The following is a 13,836-nucleotide window of genomic DNA, read 5'->3' on the forward strand; positions in this document are numbered from 1 at the left end:
AACCATCTCGTCTTCTGTCGTCCCCTTCTCCTTGTGCCCTCCATCTTTCCCAACATCAGGGTCTTTTCCAGGGAGTCTTCTCTTCTCATGAGGTGGCCAAAGTACTGGAGCCTCAGCTTCAGGATCTGTCCTTCCAGTGAGCACTCAGGGCTGATTTCCTTAAGAATGGATAGTTTTGATCTTCTTCAGTCCATGGGACTCTCAAGAGTCTCCTCCAGCACCATAATTCAAAAGCAATTTAGGTAGACTGCATTTAGGGAGACTGCAGTAATCCATATGTTCTCTCGAGGCACGGTGCAATCTAGATCTCCATTGACTTCACGTCACTCGGGGACGCAGCAGCACTGCCTGGCTGGGATCGCCCCTGCTCTATTTAATCACCTAAATGTACAGTATAAAGAGAATAATGCCTAAAAGCACGTGACCCTGGATTATCCGCAGGTCACCACGACTCCTCCGACGTCTCGCCCCACTGACCCACTAAATGCCGTCGCCGCTCTTGTCTGCCAGGCTGAGGACCTGGCAATCCCTTCGGTGTGCGTGTGTGTGCGTGTACCTGCCTCGCTCTCGTCAGACGAGCTCCATTCGCCCACCGCCCTCCCACAGCAACAGCAGCCGTCTCTGGCAGGCGTCGGGCATTGTGAACGTTGACCCGACTGAAAGTTGAGGAGAGGGTCAGCGCTCCTCCTCCTCCGCGCACGTCTGAACGCGGCGACTCGCGTTATCGAAGGCGACACGGTGCAGCGTGAGGGGGCCGTTGAGTGAAGAGGGAGAGGAAAGCAGGCAGGACACCGGCGAGAGAGAGCGAGCGAGCGAGAGAGCAGGGGCCGGCTAAGCTGCGGGCCAGGGAATCGGACAGAATCCTCTCGGGGGGGCCAGAAAGGTGCCTGCAGCCTCGGCTGGAATGCCTCCTCCCTCGCCATTTGGCCGCCGCCAGCAGCGCCTGTGGTGTTGAGCCTCGCCGAGCTGCTGGGCTCATGCGCATTGCCGGCGATGCTCGCGCGCTGCCCTCTCCGGCGCCACTTCTGCTCCTCCTCTCGCTGCTGCCGCTGCTGTTTCTCTCTCTCTCTCCTCCTCGCCTGTGTGAGGGACTCCCTGAACTAGAAGCTGCTCGCTCTGGGGCTGCCTCTTTCTCCCTCAGCCCTGCGCCTCCCTTGCCACGGGAAGCCTTTTTTGTGTTTGTTCTTTGCGACGTATTGCTTCCCCCCCTCCCTCCCTCCATTGCGCTTTCCCACGCGCACCACCTCCCCGCCCGCGCTCCCCATTCTTCTCTTCTCTTCTCAGCCAAGCTGAGGAGAAGGAAAGTGGGGCGCTGTGGGCTCGACGCTGCTGCCAGGACCGGCTCGTTTGGACTCGGCGCCTCAGCCGGCTGCCTTTCGGAGCGTGGGGTCCTCACTCAGCCTTAGAGCTGCAGTGCGCGAAGCCGCCGGCGGGGGCGCGGCACCTGGAAGGATCAGAAAAAGCTCCCCAGCTCCAAAGAGAGGGAAGACTCTGCCGCCACTGCCCGGGGGACCTGCCTCTCTGGTAAGTGGAGAAAAAAAGGGTCGCAGCCTTGATTGTGTGATGCGGGAGAAACTGCAACGCTGAACTCTTCGTGAAAAGCCGAAAGTGTAGGGGAGAGAGGAGGTGGTGCTGGTGCCTAGCAGTGTGGACAATGCACTCTGCAGATGCTCAGAGGCACTGCTTTTCCCCCCTTACGATGGTTTGGCAGACGTGACTCTGTCGGTGAATATAGGGACCCAGGAATGGATCTCTGCTGAAATTAAAGCCCTAAAACAGGTGGAAGGGGAGATAGTCAACTTTCAAGGGTGAGCTGAGCTCCTAAATGGAGGGTGGAAGGGATAAAGAGCAGTACTCTGAGAGGCAGGAGGAGAGCACAAATAGCCTGGGAATAACAGACTGATAAAAGATCCACAGTGTACTTCATTCCTAAGGAATCTCACGGATTTGCCATTTCTGCTGCGTGATAATGTTTCTAAACCAGTGTTTAGGGGACTGCAGCTTTTAGGCTGTGATTCAAAGAGCAGGTGCAGCCTTATCCTAGTTATACTTTTTGAGAAGCCTCTCCCATGATATGAAGCGGCATTTGCGGTCCCAAGTCAGCCTGCCTAGGACTGTAGCAGCATTACTTGGACTGAAGAAAGTTCCATGGAAATAACTGTGACAGCTTGCAAGTTAGAAGTGTTTTAGGATTGTGGTGCTGGGTAATCGACATCAGCTAGCGTTTGTGGTAGCAGCAGGCTGTGTGTGACTATGTGTAGTGGTTTTATGTTCCATCTCAGCTCGCTGGGTGGTCTAGGGCAAATCTCAGTTTAAATTAAAGTGAAGGAAGGGATAAATGAGATAAGAATTGTAAACATACTTGTGGCTGAGAGGCACTTTGGAATGTGGAATAATAATATTGCAGTGAGAGGGGTGACTGTAGTCAAGGGGAGAGAAACAGGCTGCAAAGCTATTTTCATTTACCAGGAATTCAACTCAGGGAGGCTTACTTTTGAGTAGGCATGTACAGGATTCCACTGGATGAGAGGCATGCATGGCACAATATCTACAGAAACTAGCTGACCAACCTCAGATTGCTTGGTCTCATAGTCTCTGTTTTTGTTTAGGTGCCAAAAATTAGTATCAAAATTCTAAAATCAGATTGCATCCTTTAAGCTTTCCAAGTTTGCATTCTTACTTGGAAGTAGCAACATGAGAGGTGTAGCAGTAGTGGTTATGCATTGGGGTGTCAGCTGTTTGATAGCAGTTTTTGTCTGTGATCTCATGCAATGCAATCAGCTTCAATGGAACTATCTCTGAGTAGTTTGTCGGTTGCGGTACAAGCAGCTGGGGTCTGTAGTGACATTTAAACTGGGAAGTTGGGATGGGGCGGAGACTTCATTAGTAAGGACGAAAATCCATACTGAAGCGAGAAAGGGAGCATGTGATGAGAATAAGTGGGTGTACATAGCCAGCCTGTGCAATTTACTCTAGCACTGTGGGATTATTCACTTCCAGATTATCTGATCATAGATCATGTGGCACCTAATGGATTGCTGCCAAGTCTGAATAACCAGTTGCAAAGGAGCTCTCCTTGTTCGGGTGTTTTCTATACCAGTCTCCCATTTTACATTTTTGTTAACTAATCCTAAGTGTGCTCAGGATTTTGGGATGGTGGAGAAATTTGATTCAGTTTGCATTCAAATTATTATTATTATTATTATTATTATTATTATTTATTTATACCCCGCCCATCTGGCTGGGCTTCCCCAGCCACTCTGGGCGGCTTCCAAAAGAATATTAAAATACTATAATACATCAAACATTAAAAGCTTCCCGAAACAGGGCTGCCTTCAGATGTCTTCGAAAAGCCTGGTAGTTGTTGTTCTCTTTGACATCTGGTGGGAGGGTGTTCCACAGGGAAGGTGCCACTACCGAGAAGGCCCTCTGCCTGGTTCCCTGTAACTTGGCTTCTCGCAGTGAGGGAACTGCCAGAAGGCCCTCTGTGCTGGACCTCAGTGTCCGGGTAGAACGATGGGGGTGGAGACGCTCCTTCAAAGGCAAATTTGCCCAATTTCTAAAACAATATAAAAACTGAAACACTACAGACCTTCCAGATTTGTGTCATTTCTGTTGTGGGCTGGCCGAGTTTGGATGATGCAGAGTTAGGGTGGGGAGTTTGCCGAGGACCCAGGGGAGGGCTCCAGCAGGGACCAGAGATCTGCTGGAATTGGGGCAACTTGATAGTGAGGTTTTTTTTGGGGGGGGGAGTCCCTTCAACTTGGTCTCTCACCTTACCTGACTCCATGATGAGAGCCATGAACCCCACCTCCTTCTCCATCCCCGTCTTCCTCTTCACAGCTGTCAGCGTTTAGGTACCTGTTGTGCCACCTGCCTTGGTGCTGTCAGATGCCCACCCATTTCTCAAGGGGCAGAGACACCAAGAGGTACCAAAGGAGGAGAGAACAGATGGTTCCACCTACTAGGCATAGTGAGAAATTGTAGTAAGACTTGCTGCACTAAGTTGAGCCTGCCCCATTTCTCTATATGGGATAGCAAGGGTGTGTTTCAGTGCTGGATAAACATCTGAAACTCTGGGAGTTAGATATTTGTTGTTGAAATCAATTATGTGTATTGCCTGAAGTGCCGTAAGCTAGTGATTTGCATATGTACTGCAGCAGTCTGAACATTACACAGAATCCTCCTTTGAGCCTTCATTCTTCAGCAAGGACAATTTGTACTACTTTAAATTTTGCAATGCATCTCTCCAGCCATATGCACAAAAACGTGTAAACTACAGTGTGCAAATAAATGCACAGCATTGTGAGTTTGAGTGTTGGGGATAGGCTGTATGTCTGTCCAGTTTCTGGATTCAGCAGGGATTCTAATTGCCAAGTAAGTTTATTGGTAATGGCCCAAGCATGGGTCATTAAGGTAACAAAGGAAGTGGCTCTGTGCCAAACGACAAATGGGGGGACTCCAATCCCTCAAACGTCTGTTAGTTCAAATGAAAGAACTGAGTTGTGTGTGTGAACTAGAAGCTGCAGGCTGGGCAACTGAGAGACAGAGCCATGCCTGGTTTCTGCTTGAATCCACAGTTGTGACTATGGGAGAAGTCTCTGCTGTCCCTCATTCTGAGGAAACCAAACCCTAGGTAAGTGCCTGGAACCTCAGGAATCTCACACCACTTGGAGATTGGGGCAGCATGCAACAATATATTAATGAAAAAAAATGTAATGCATTATGTTAGGGAAAAATGCATATACAAATATATATAGTTTTTAAAAAATCGCAAAAATGCAGAGAAATTTTCATTAAAAGTTTTTTTTAAAAAAAATTGAAGCTAATGAAGAAATCTGGAGAACTGGACCTAAAGACTGGAAAAATGAGAATCTGAGAGAAACAGAAATTGATCTGTTTTGTCCCTCCCTAATTAGGATTTTCATTTCCTACTCAAGCCAAATTAGTGTGCAGACTTGGAACTTGACACAGATTAAAGCATCACATCATGGCTTGCACTTCTAACCGTGGTTGTGTGTGTGTTGTATGCACTGAGCCAGTGAGTTGACGGAAAGACACATTTGCCATGTATTGACCATTATCTGTTTGTATCTAACCAGCACATACAGTTGCTGCTAGAGAGAATTTTCACTTTCCCTCTCAGCTACAATCCCTCACATGCTTTTTTCCAAGGTTAAGTTCCATGAGGCACTGGGGATTGCCACTGGAAGAATGTTGCTCCTCTCTGTGTGCACACGAGTAGAGCCACTTCCGCTTCCGATGTGGAGGCATATGTGTGCATGTGGAGGCCTCCATGGTAAATAATCCCACTGTTATTTGAGTGGCAAACCCTTAGCAACTCATGCAACGGAAAAGCTTTTCAGCTGCACAGCACTAATAGACCTAATTATCTATACACACAGCCAGTGATTTATAAGTGGTTGAACTGTAATGCTTTGAATAGTAGAGCTCTTTGACCTTTCATTCTGATCTGTCACCCAGGGATCTGGCTTTAAGCACAGTAATATATCAGCAGTGATGCTGAATACTTGAACTGATTAAATATGTAACACTGAGCAACTGAACAACAAAAGCAGGAAAACACTTGTTTCTTGTTATATATATATTTAATTTAAAAAAATACATTTTGTAGTTAATGCCATAGTATCATTTTGATCTGCTTGGGCTTTCTCTGTGTTTTGTTTTTTTTATCTTACGGAATATTATTTGCTATTTCCACTTGATAATGGTGAAATTCTTATGAGTACACCTTAATAACCTTGTATCACATTGGGATTCTGCCAATGCAGGGATAACAGCCCTGGGACCAAGCAAACACAGCGGTGAAGTAGTGGTATAATACTATCACGAAACTGTACCTCTAAGGATGCACAAGGGTTCCTTTCATGTGTACCTCCTGCAGCCTAGTCTTTTGCAGCGACTTATGTGGTCAAGCAATTCAAAACATCACACTCGAAATAATGGTTTCATAGCATTTCAAGCAACTGTTCTTAGGATCAAGACAGTGTTCCCCTTTACTGTACAGTGGTACCTCTGGTTATGAACTTAATTCGTTCCAGAGGTCCGTTCTCAACTTGAAACTGTTATTAACCTGAGGCGCGCTTTCGCTAATGGGGCCTCCCTCTGTGCCCGCGCCTCTGGCACGCGATTTCCGCTTGCATCCCAGGGCAAAGTTCGCAACCAGGAGCATCTACTTCCGGGTTAGCGGAGCTCGTAAGCATTCGCAAGGAGGACGGTTCGTAACCAGAGGTATTACTGTAATCAGCCGTAGACATGCTGTATCAAATTCTGCTGCGTTTTTGTTGTTGCCATAGTGTTCTAGCAATACCTTTTAAAGCTTCTCTTGCCTAGGCAAGGATATATTTTGGAGAATGTCCAATGCCATTAACAACTCTCCATTTTATTTATTTAATTAGTGTTTGTCATTACGATTAATATGTGTATTACAAAAAGCTGTCCCAGAAGATTTTTATTCTAACAGTATAAAACCATACATACTTAGTTCTAGTCAGTAATGAAATAGAACTAAAAATGGAGGAAAGGAAACATTTCCCATGTGAAGCCAATTATTCCTATGGTTTACAAGTCCACGCACTTCAGGAAAACACAATATTAAAGTGATAAAAGTCTTGGTTACTTTCAGCTCTGTAAGCAGAATTGGCTACACCTGAAGTTCTAGAATTTAAACACCTAAATGTTCCCATCAGAGCATTGCTGTGCAACCAGCTGTCAATAGATCTTGCAAAGAATGTGAGCCAAAGTAAGTCACAAGAACTGCTTGCATGACTAAAAAGCTAGAAAGATCTTTTTAATCCAAAAAATGCACATAAATGGTTTTCTCTAATTCCTTTTGTTAAAAAAAAATCATATAATGAAAAATTAATCTGCAGCCTAGTTCTTAATGCATCTCAAAACCCAGTGCTCTGCATAAATCTAATTGCAAGGCGTTTTAATGACAATGTGGGGGCAGGGGCAGGGTTAGTTCCTGCATCAGTTTCCCAAGGACTCCATTAAGTAACCTAAGCTCCACATTTAACCAGCCATTAAAATGATTTTAATTTGGTAGACGGCACCATCTGGAGTCTGCCTTTTAAGGGGAAAACAATTCATAATGTAAGGAGAAAATATTAAGAGAGTTGTGATTTTGTTTTGCTCAAACAAGAGGCTTCCACTGAAATCTCTTTATTGGCTGTGGGTGGTATTCAGGTGCTGTTTGTTCCCAGGAAATCACACCATTCACACATCAGAGTGTTAAGAAAACCTGGACACTAGAACGATTGGAAAATTGCAAGGGGAAATTTTATTTCTTGAATTTTTCAATTAGAAGCGGCAGACAACAGTTTCTTTAGGCCACATTTTAAATGAGCCAGTGCATCATTTTGATCATTTCAGGGGAAGTTGGTTAAAACTTGGTGAATTTAGGACCATAGCTGATGATCAGTAGTCAAGTTTCCTTGAAGTCCGCATAGCTATCATTGCAGGCATTTTTTCTGAGTGTTCTTTTTACTTGGCAATATGCTTATGATAATTGGTGTATGATTTATTTTAGTCAATAACAAAATAAAAGTTTGGAGAAAAGAGAGGAAAATATTTTGCATGTGAAGTCACAGTAATCCTTTTGTTTGTTTGTTTATGAGTCCATGCACTTCAGGACAACATGATAATAAACTGAGATAACTTTTGGTCACTTGTATCCCCGTAAGTTTACATTAACTGAAAGTCATTGCCACAAGTGTTTCTTTTTAAATACATTGTTTAGAATTGAAATTCCTTCATTGACATATAGGAGTGCAGCCTGTAGAAAATGTGTTTGATCTGTTGAGTACCTTTCGGATGATAAATTAGTAAAATAAGTGCACACAATGCAAATTCTCAGTCAAGTTTTCTTTCCTGAGGATCTGAAAAAAGGCACAAATAAAAAGAGACTGCTGGATCAGGCCAATGACCTAGCTAGTCCAGAATCCTGTTCTCATAGCAGCCAACCAGATGTCTGTGGGAAACTTGCATTTTAAACATAAGCAAATGTTACTGTCATGGTCCAGAGGTTTCTCAGTATGGCTTCCTATACTTATCACCCTCAGAAGTCTGTGAATATGCAACAGGGCTAGGGAATATTTTTCACTCAGCAACCCAGACCTTCATCTCCCATCAACTCTGCAGGCCTGCTTTGATGGGTAGGCAGGGGTACACACTGGTCAATCATCTGATATTATGATGATGTCAGGTGATCGACACCTGTCAAAGCTAGTTGTGGGTGCTTGGGAAGTATTGCGCAAGAGGCTTTGCTAGCCCTGTGCTTGGCTCTTGGGAAGTGCTTTGAAGATAAAATCATTCATCTCTCTGCAGACCTTGATATTTTGAGTGCAAATCCCACTTATAGGTGATGCAGACTGGTGGCAAGCTGGGCCAGAATGTTTCTGACTGTATGCCCTCTGGACCATAGCTGTCAACTGTTCCCTTTTTTAAAGGGAAATTCCCTTATTCCGAATAGGATTCCTCGCAAGAAAAAGGAAAAGTTGACAGCTATGTTCTGGACCCTTGCCCTTCTGGGCTGATTAAAGCTATCAGAGGTGGTTGACCAGACTGGTGGCCACTTGGGTAACTTCAGGTGAAAATCCATGAAGGCTAGAGGTTCAGTGTAAATATGGGTGTAATTATTGCTTTATTGTAAGAGCTTCCCTCCCTCTCACCAACTGGGCAGAAGATGCTGCTTTAAAAGTTGCCCGGGATTTATATTGTTGTAACAGAATGATGCAGGAAAGCACATTGTTTTCCTGTCAGGCTATTTGTATATACTGGAAGAAAATCTGTTTGTTTTATTTTAAGCTTTCTCCACTTCTTCATTCTGTGTATTGCAGGGCCTGTGTGTTCTTCAAGAGTCTCAAGTCTCAGACCTTACTTGTAGTCAGCTCCACTGATTAATTGGGATGCAAATTTTAATCTGTGATTAAAACTTCAGTCAATTAATTAAACTGACTGAGGTTTGGAGGCCTGGTGATCTGTACTACAAGGCAGTTCGTGCAAACTCCTTGTTCCAAGTATAGATATTTTACAAACCACTCTTTCTATTCTTAACTCTAGGAATTGGTGCCTCAGATCAGGAGTGAATGGGGGTTACAAACTGATACTTAATCCAGACAAGATGGAGGTCCATACAAGAATGCTGTCGATCTAGGTGAGGTAGTACATCTCCAAAAAAGCAGAAGAATACTCATTGATTCATCATGTTCCCCGAATGCTTAGATAGCTGCCGTGGTTAGGAGTGCATTTTATTAACTTTAGCTGATATGCCAGCTGCAGCCTTTGGAGAAGGCAGACTTTGCTTGAGCAAAGCATCCATGCTTTAGTTATATCCATGCTTGATTACTATAATGCACTCTATGTGGGTCTGCTTTCGAAGATGGCATGGAAGCTTCTGTTGGTCCCAAAGATAGTTGTTATACTTTTGTTTGGTGCTTGCAGGTCAGAGAATATAACTCCAATTTTATATCCAGTCATACATCAGCTCCACTATTTGCTTCCAGGCCCAGTTCAAAATGCTGATTTAAAGCCCTAAACAGTTTAGGACGGCGTTACTTTTGAGACCTCTTTCTCCTATATAAACGTGAAGGACGAGCCCTTTATTTCTGGCAGCGGTGTGACACTGGAATGGTCTCCCAAATGAAATTTGCCAGGTTGCCTCTTTATGTGTCTTTCACCAGAAAGTAGCACACTTTTAATGAACTTTTATTCTTACTGGTTTTTTCTTACCCTTACTGCTGGAAGGGTATGTGTGTGTGTTTTGGTTGTATTATGTTATTTGTTTTTAGAAGCTGGTTGCTGTACTTGCATTTTTATTGATTTTGCTGTATGCCAATCTGGGCATCTTTTTGATAGATGGATGAGATATAACAAATTAATTTTATTTACTTCTAACTTTATTTTTAAAAATTAGAAGAATTTCATAAAGGTTTTGCAAAAAAAAAAACCCTACACATCATAAAACCTTTTACCATTACTGCAACAATTCTCAATGCCAAATTTGTTTTATTATAAAATAACTAGTAGCAGATGATTCTATCTTCTGATCAACTATCCTGAGTATTAACTAAGGAAGCTTCTTACGAAAGCTTGTTAAAAGTCTGTATGTGTCAGTAATTCCAATTATGCACACATTAGCCAGTTTAGAAATGGAGAAAGCACTTACAGCTCTATTCAGAATGTGAGCTTCTAAATTATGTATGGTCTATTATTTTTTTCCCCAAGGAAAAACTCAGGTTGCCTTGGGTGCTTTGCCTTGTCAGATAAGGGCTAGAAAAGACTTGGATCCCGATAACTTTGTGATACAGATAAGAATTTTTAGTGTCGGTGGCATTGTCAAATCCTATATAGGCTTTCCTGACAGCCTGAGACTGTATATAAAATGACACTTGTATATGGTGATCCTTCAGCCTTTCATGTTTCTCTTTTGTGTAGATAAGCTTTCAAATCTCCATCCTCAGTGTCAGCCAATGATAGCTTTAAATATAATCTGACTTCCTGGAATAAAGATACAAACATGATTTAAAAACCCATTTGTTTGTGACAAAGGGAATACAGATATTTGTAACAAAATGCATAGACCACAGCCTGCCATCCATTTAGTTTAAGTGCTTACTTGTAAGCGCCTTGGGTACCATTAATTTCAGTGGGACTATTTGGGCATAAATGCTTGTAGATGATGATGGCACTGTAATGGTAATGGGAACATGTCACACTTCACAGTCAGTCAAGGCTTATAGTTGGACCATTGTAGTATGGCAGTGGTTGCAGAACCTATGATCCCCTAGCAAGTGGATTGTGGTGCTTGTGTGTATGTCTGCAAAAGGCTGGAACTGGGGAGGAGGAGGAAACCATGTGTGTGTAAAAAAGGGGGGGGATGAGTTAATGAGTTTAACCCCAAATGCAGCAGCATTTGAAAAGAACTCGAAGCTACTTTGGCAACTGGAATAGCCTCTAAAGTGAAATGTGCATTTTAGAGAAATCTTGGGGAACACAGAAGAAAATAGAGACAACACCATAGGCTGTTTTTATGGGATACCTTCTATTTGATCTCGTTACATTTATATGACACCAATTCCATTGGCTCCCAGTTTGATTCTGGAACCAGTTCTGATTCTCACCTTTCAAAGCTCTAAAAGATTTGCAATTTGGATACCTCCAGAACCACCTCCCGTCACATGAACCTGTACCCTCTTGTTATGGTCCTTGGGGATGGTCTTGCTCCATGTGCCTCCACTGTGTGCTTGGACTACAGCATTCTCTGTCCCATGAGGTCTCACAGACTACTTCTCTAAACACATTTAAAGCATCAAAGAAGACATTGTTTAGAAAAGCTTTCTGAATTGAGTTATCTACAGGTTTAATGTCTGTTTACATGGCTGCTTGTATTTATTACTATACTGCTGTCCTGCTGATTTGTTTTATGGTTTGCTGGTTTTTATTGCTTTAGAATCTTATTGATAACTGCTGCAATCTAGCATCCATATAGGATGTAAAGTATGGGGTATATAACCTTTTAAATAATTTTTTTTTGCAAAACAACAAACTTTCCCATTCTTTGATAAAAGAGAAATTTAGTACTTGGACAGATTCTCATATGCTTGCATCCAATATATATTCCACATTTAGCAAGAAATGCTACTGTACTGAATGTAGATCTGCCTCTTTCTCTTCTGAGCCATATCTACTAGATGATCCATTTAGGACACGCATAACCCCTGAGTTATAACAGCAGCATTGTTTGCTAGTTTGCTTCTGTGCCCAGTTCAAGGTGCTCATGTTAGTGTTTAAAGCTTTAGATAACATAGGCCACAAATATCCGAAAGACTGTCTCCTTCTTTATGGACCCTCTAGGACAGAGGAGGCCTTCTTGATAGTTTCACTGCTCCTAGAAACTTGAGAGCTAACAGCTCAGGACAAAACATTATTTGTGGCATCCCCTAAACTATGAACATCTCTCCCCACAGAGTGAGAGAAGATGCATCTAGCATCTTCATCATGTAGTCTTCCTTGTATGCTGAAGGCACACTTCTTTACCTTGACCTTTGATATCAATGATATATAGCTATAATTTGGGACCCACTTTATACTTTTGACCATAATCTGTTTTAACTGATTTTAATGCTGTAAAATCATTGTAAGCCACCTTGGCAAGGCATCTGTCTTATTCTCACCAGCCCTCCTGAGAACCTCAGTTACTACATCAGCACAAAAGTGGGGGGAAATAATTCAACTGAATTGGTGAAGTCTTGTGAGGGATCCCAGAAGTGAATTTCCTTAAGAAACCCGCATCCCATACCATTTAGTGCTTTAAAGGCTAAAACCTGCCCAGAACTGAACCCAGAAAACCTATTGAAGCTTGCACAAAACTGGCATAATATGATCTGTCATATGTCATGGTTGCAGACAGCAGTCTGGTGGTTGCTGCAGTCTGACTTGAGTGATAGAGAGTGGTGGAAAAAATGGGAATTGCTCTTCTGGATATTTCATGATGGTATTTATAAAATATTCATGACTTTTGATTTGAGGCATGTTTCCTTCCTTCCCTATCTTGTGGAACTGAAGAGCGTGAGTTACCTTAAATTACCCATATGAGTTGTCTCATGAGTCGCTGTGCAAATTCCCGTTTCTATCCTTTGGTTTGGACCTTGCTGATAAATGTGATTGTTTGCAGAGACTTATTTGTGCATACGCATATGTTCGAGCTGGGGAAAATAAATGTTATATCTTCTGGAAATGTTCCAGAGCAGGCATTCTGTCACACTATTGATTATGGCACAGTGTTGTGGCATCTTCAAGAGTAGGACAGTTTTCTGCTTGCAATTGGTTCCAAATTTGGAAATCCGTCTTATACAGTACCTACTTGGGATAATGAATAAATCCCCTGTCATCTACATAAGCCTTCAAGACCAACAGATTTATTGTAACATAAACTTGTGTAGATCAGAGTTCAAGTGGACAAAAGCATGTGTAGAAATACCTGTTGATTTTGGAGATGCTGCAGTACTATGTTCTTTTTGTTTGTCTTTGTTTTCCTGTTGCAAGAGACTGATATAACTACCTCTCTGGAATGAACAGCTGTGGTATTTTCACCCTTTTAAACCCATTATGTCCTTTAAAACTGCCACTAAAACGAACGCTTCAGAAATCTTGACTTTAGGGTACACACTGTTCACCCACTATCTGTATTATAAATAAACATGTGAGAGCAAAGCAGCAGATGTTGATTAGAAAAGGCTATTTCCCACTAGCCCTTCTCTTCAAGATGACGATACCTAAGGAAAATTACTGTGATGAAATCCCATGTGTCTGTAGATTGGATTATTCCCTTTCTCTAAATGAAAATTTTAAAGAATGACAGAAATCTGCCCTAGGAATGAAATATCATGCTGACAATCTAATCTAGGAACAAAATATCTCCATAGCTCCTGGGATAGTCAGAACTTTTGTATTTGCTCCCAAACATGTGCAAAGTGCTGGAAAGGTTGCAGTGATTTTTCATTCTGTTATTTAAATAGGTATCACAGAAACTTTATCTTAGCATTCAGCATAGTGTTTTCAAGTGCAGTTTTTGTAAGATTTACATAGTTCTGTAAGTACTCAAGTGAGGGCTTCTCCTCTTCCTCCTCCTCCTCTCTTCTCTCTCTCTCTCCTCATCTGTACTTTCAGTGGTACCTCGGGTTACATACGCTTCAGGTTACAGACTCTGCTAACCCAGAAATGGTGCTTCAGGTTAAGAACTTTGCTTCAGGATGAGAACAGAAATTGGGCTCCGGCGGCGCAGCAGCAGCGGGAGGCCCCATTAGCTAAAGT

The 13,836-nt window shown here is 42.8% G+C and overlaps 1 protein-coding gene across 5 annotated transcripts in view; it reads left to right on the forward strand.

Annotated features, from left to right (window-relative positions):
- The first annotated feature begins 213 nt into the window (after nt 1–213).
- PAG1 (phosphoprotein membrane anchor with glycosphingolipid microdomains 1) overlaps nt 214–13,836 on the forward strand; it is a 96,414-nt gene continuing 82,791 nt past the window's right edge. For all 5 annotated transcript variants that reach the window (XM_081919804.1, XM_081919807.1, XM_081919809.1 and 2 more), the window contains exon 1: nt 214–1,524. The gene's annotated coding sequence lies outside the window, so the exon portion shown is untranslated. The remainder of the gene's footprint in view (nt 1,525–13,836) is intronic.

The sequence above is a fragment of the Podarcis melisellensis genome (assembly GCF_964234715.1).
Source record: "Podarcis melisellensis genome assembly, chromosome: 7".
Taxonomy (NCBI): Eukaryota; Metazoa; Chordata; class Lepidosauria; order Squamata; family Lacertidae; genus Podarcis; species Podarcis melisellensis.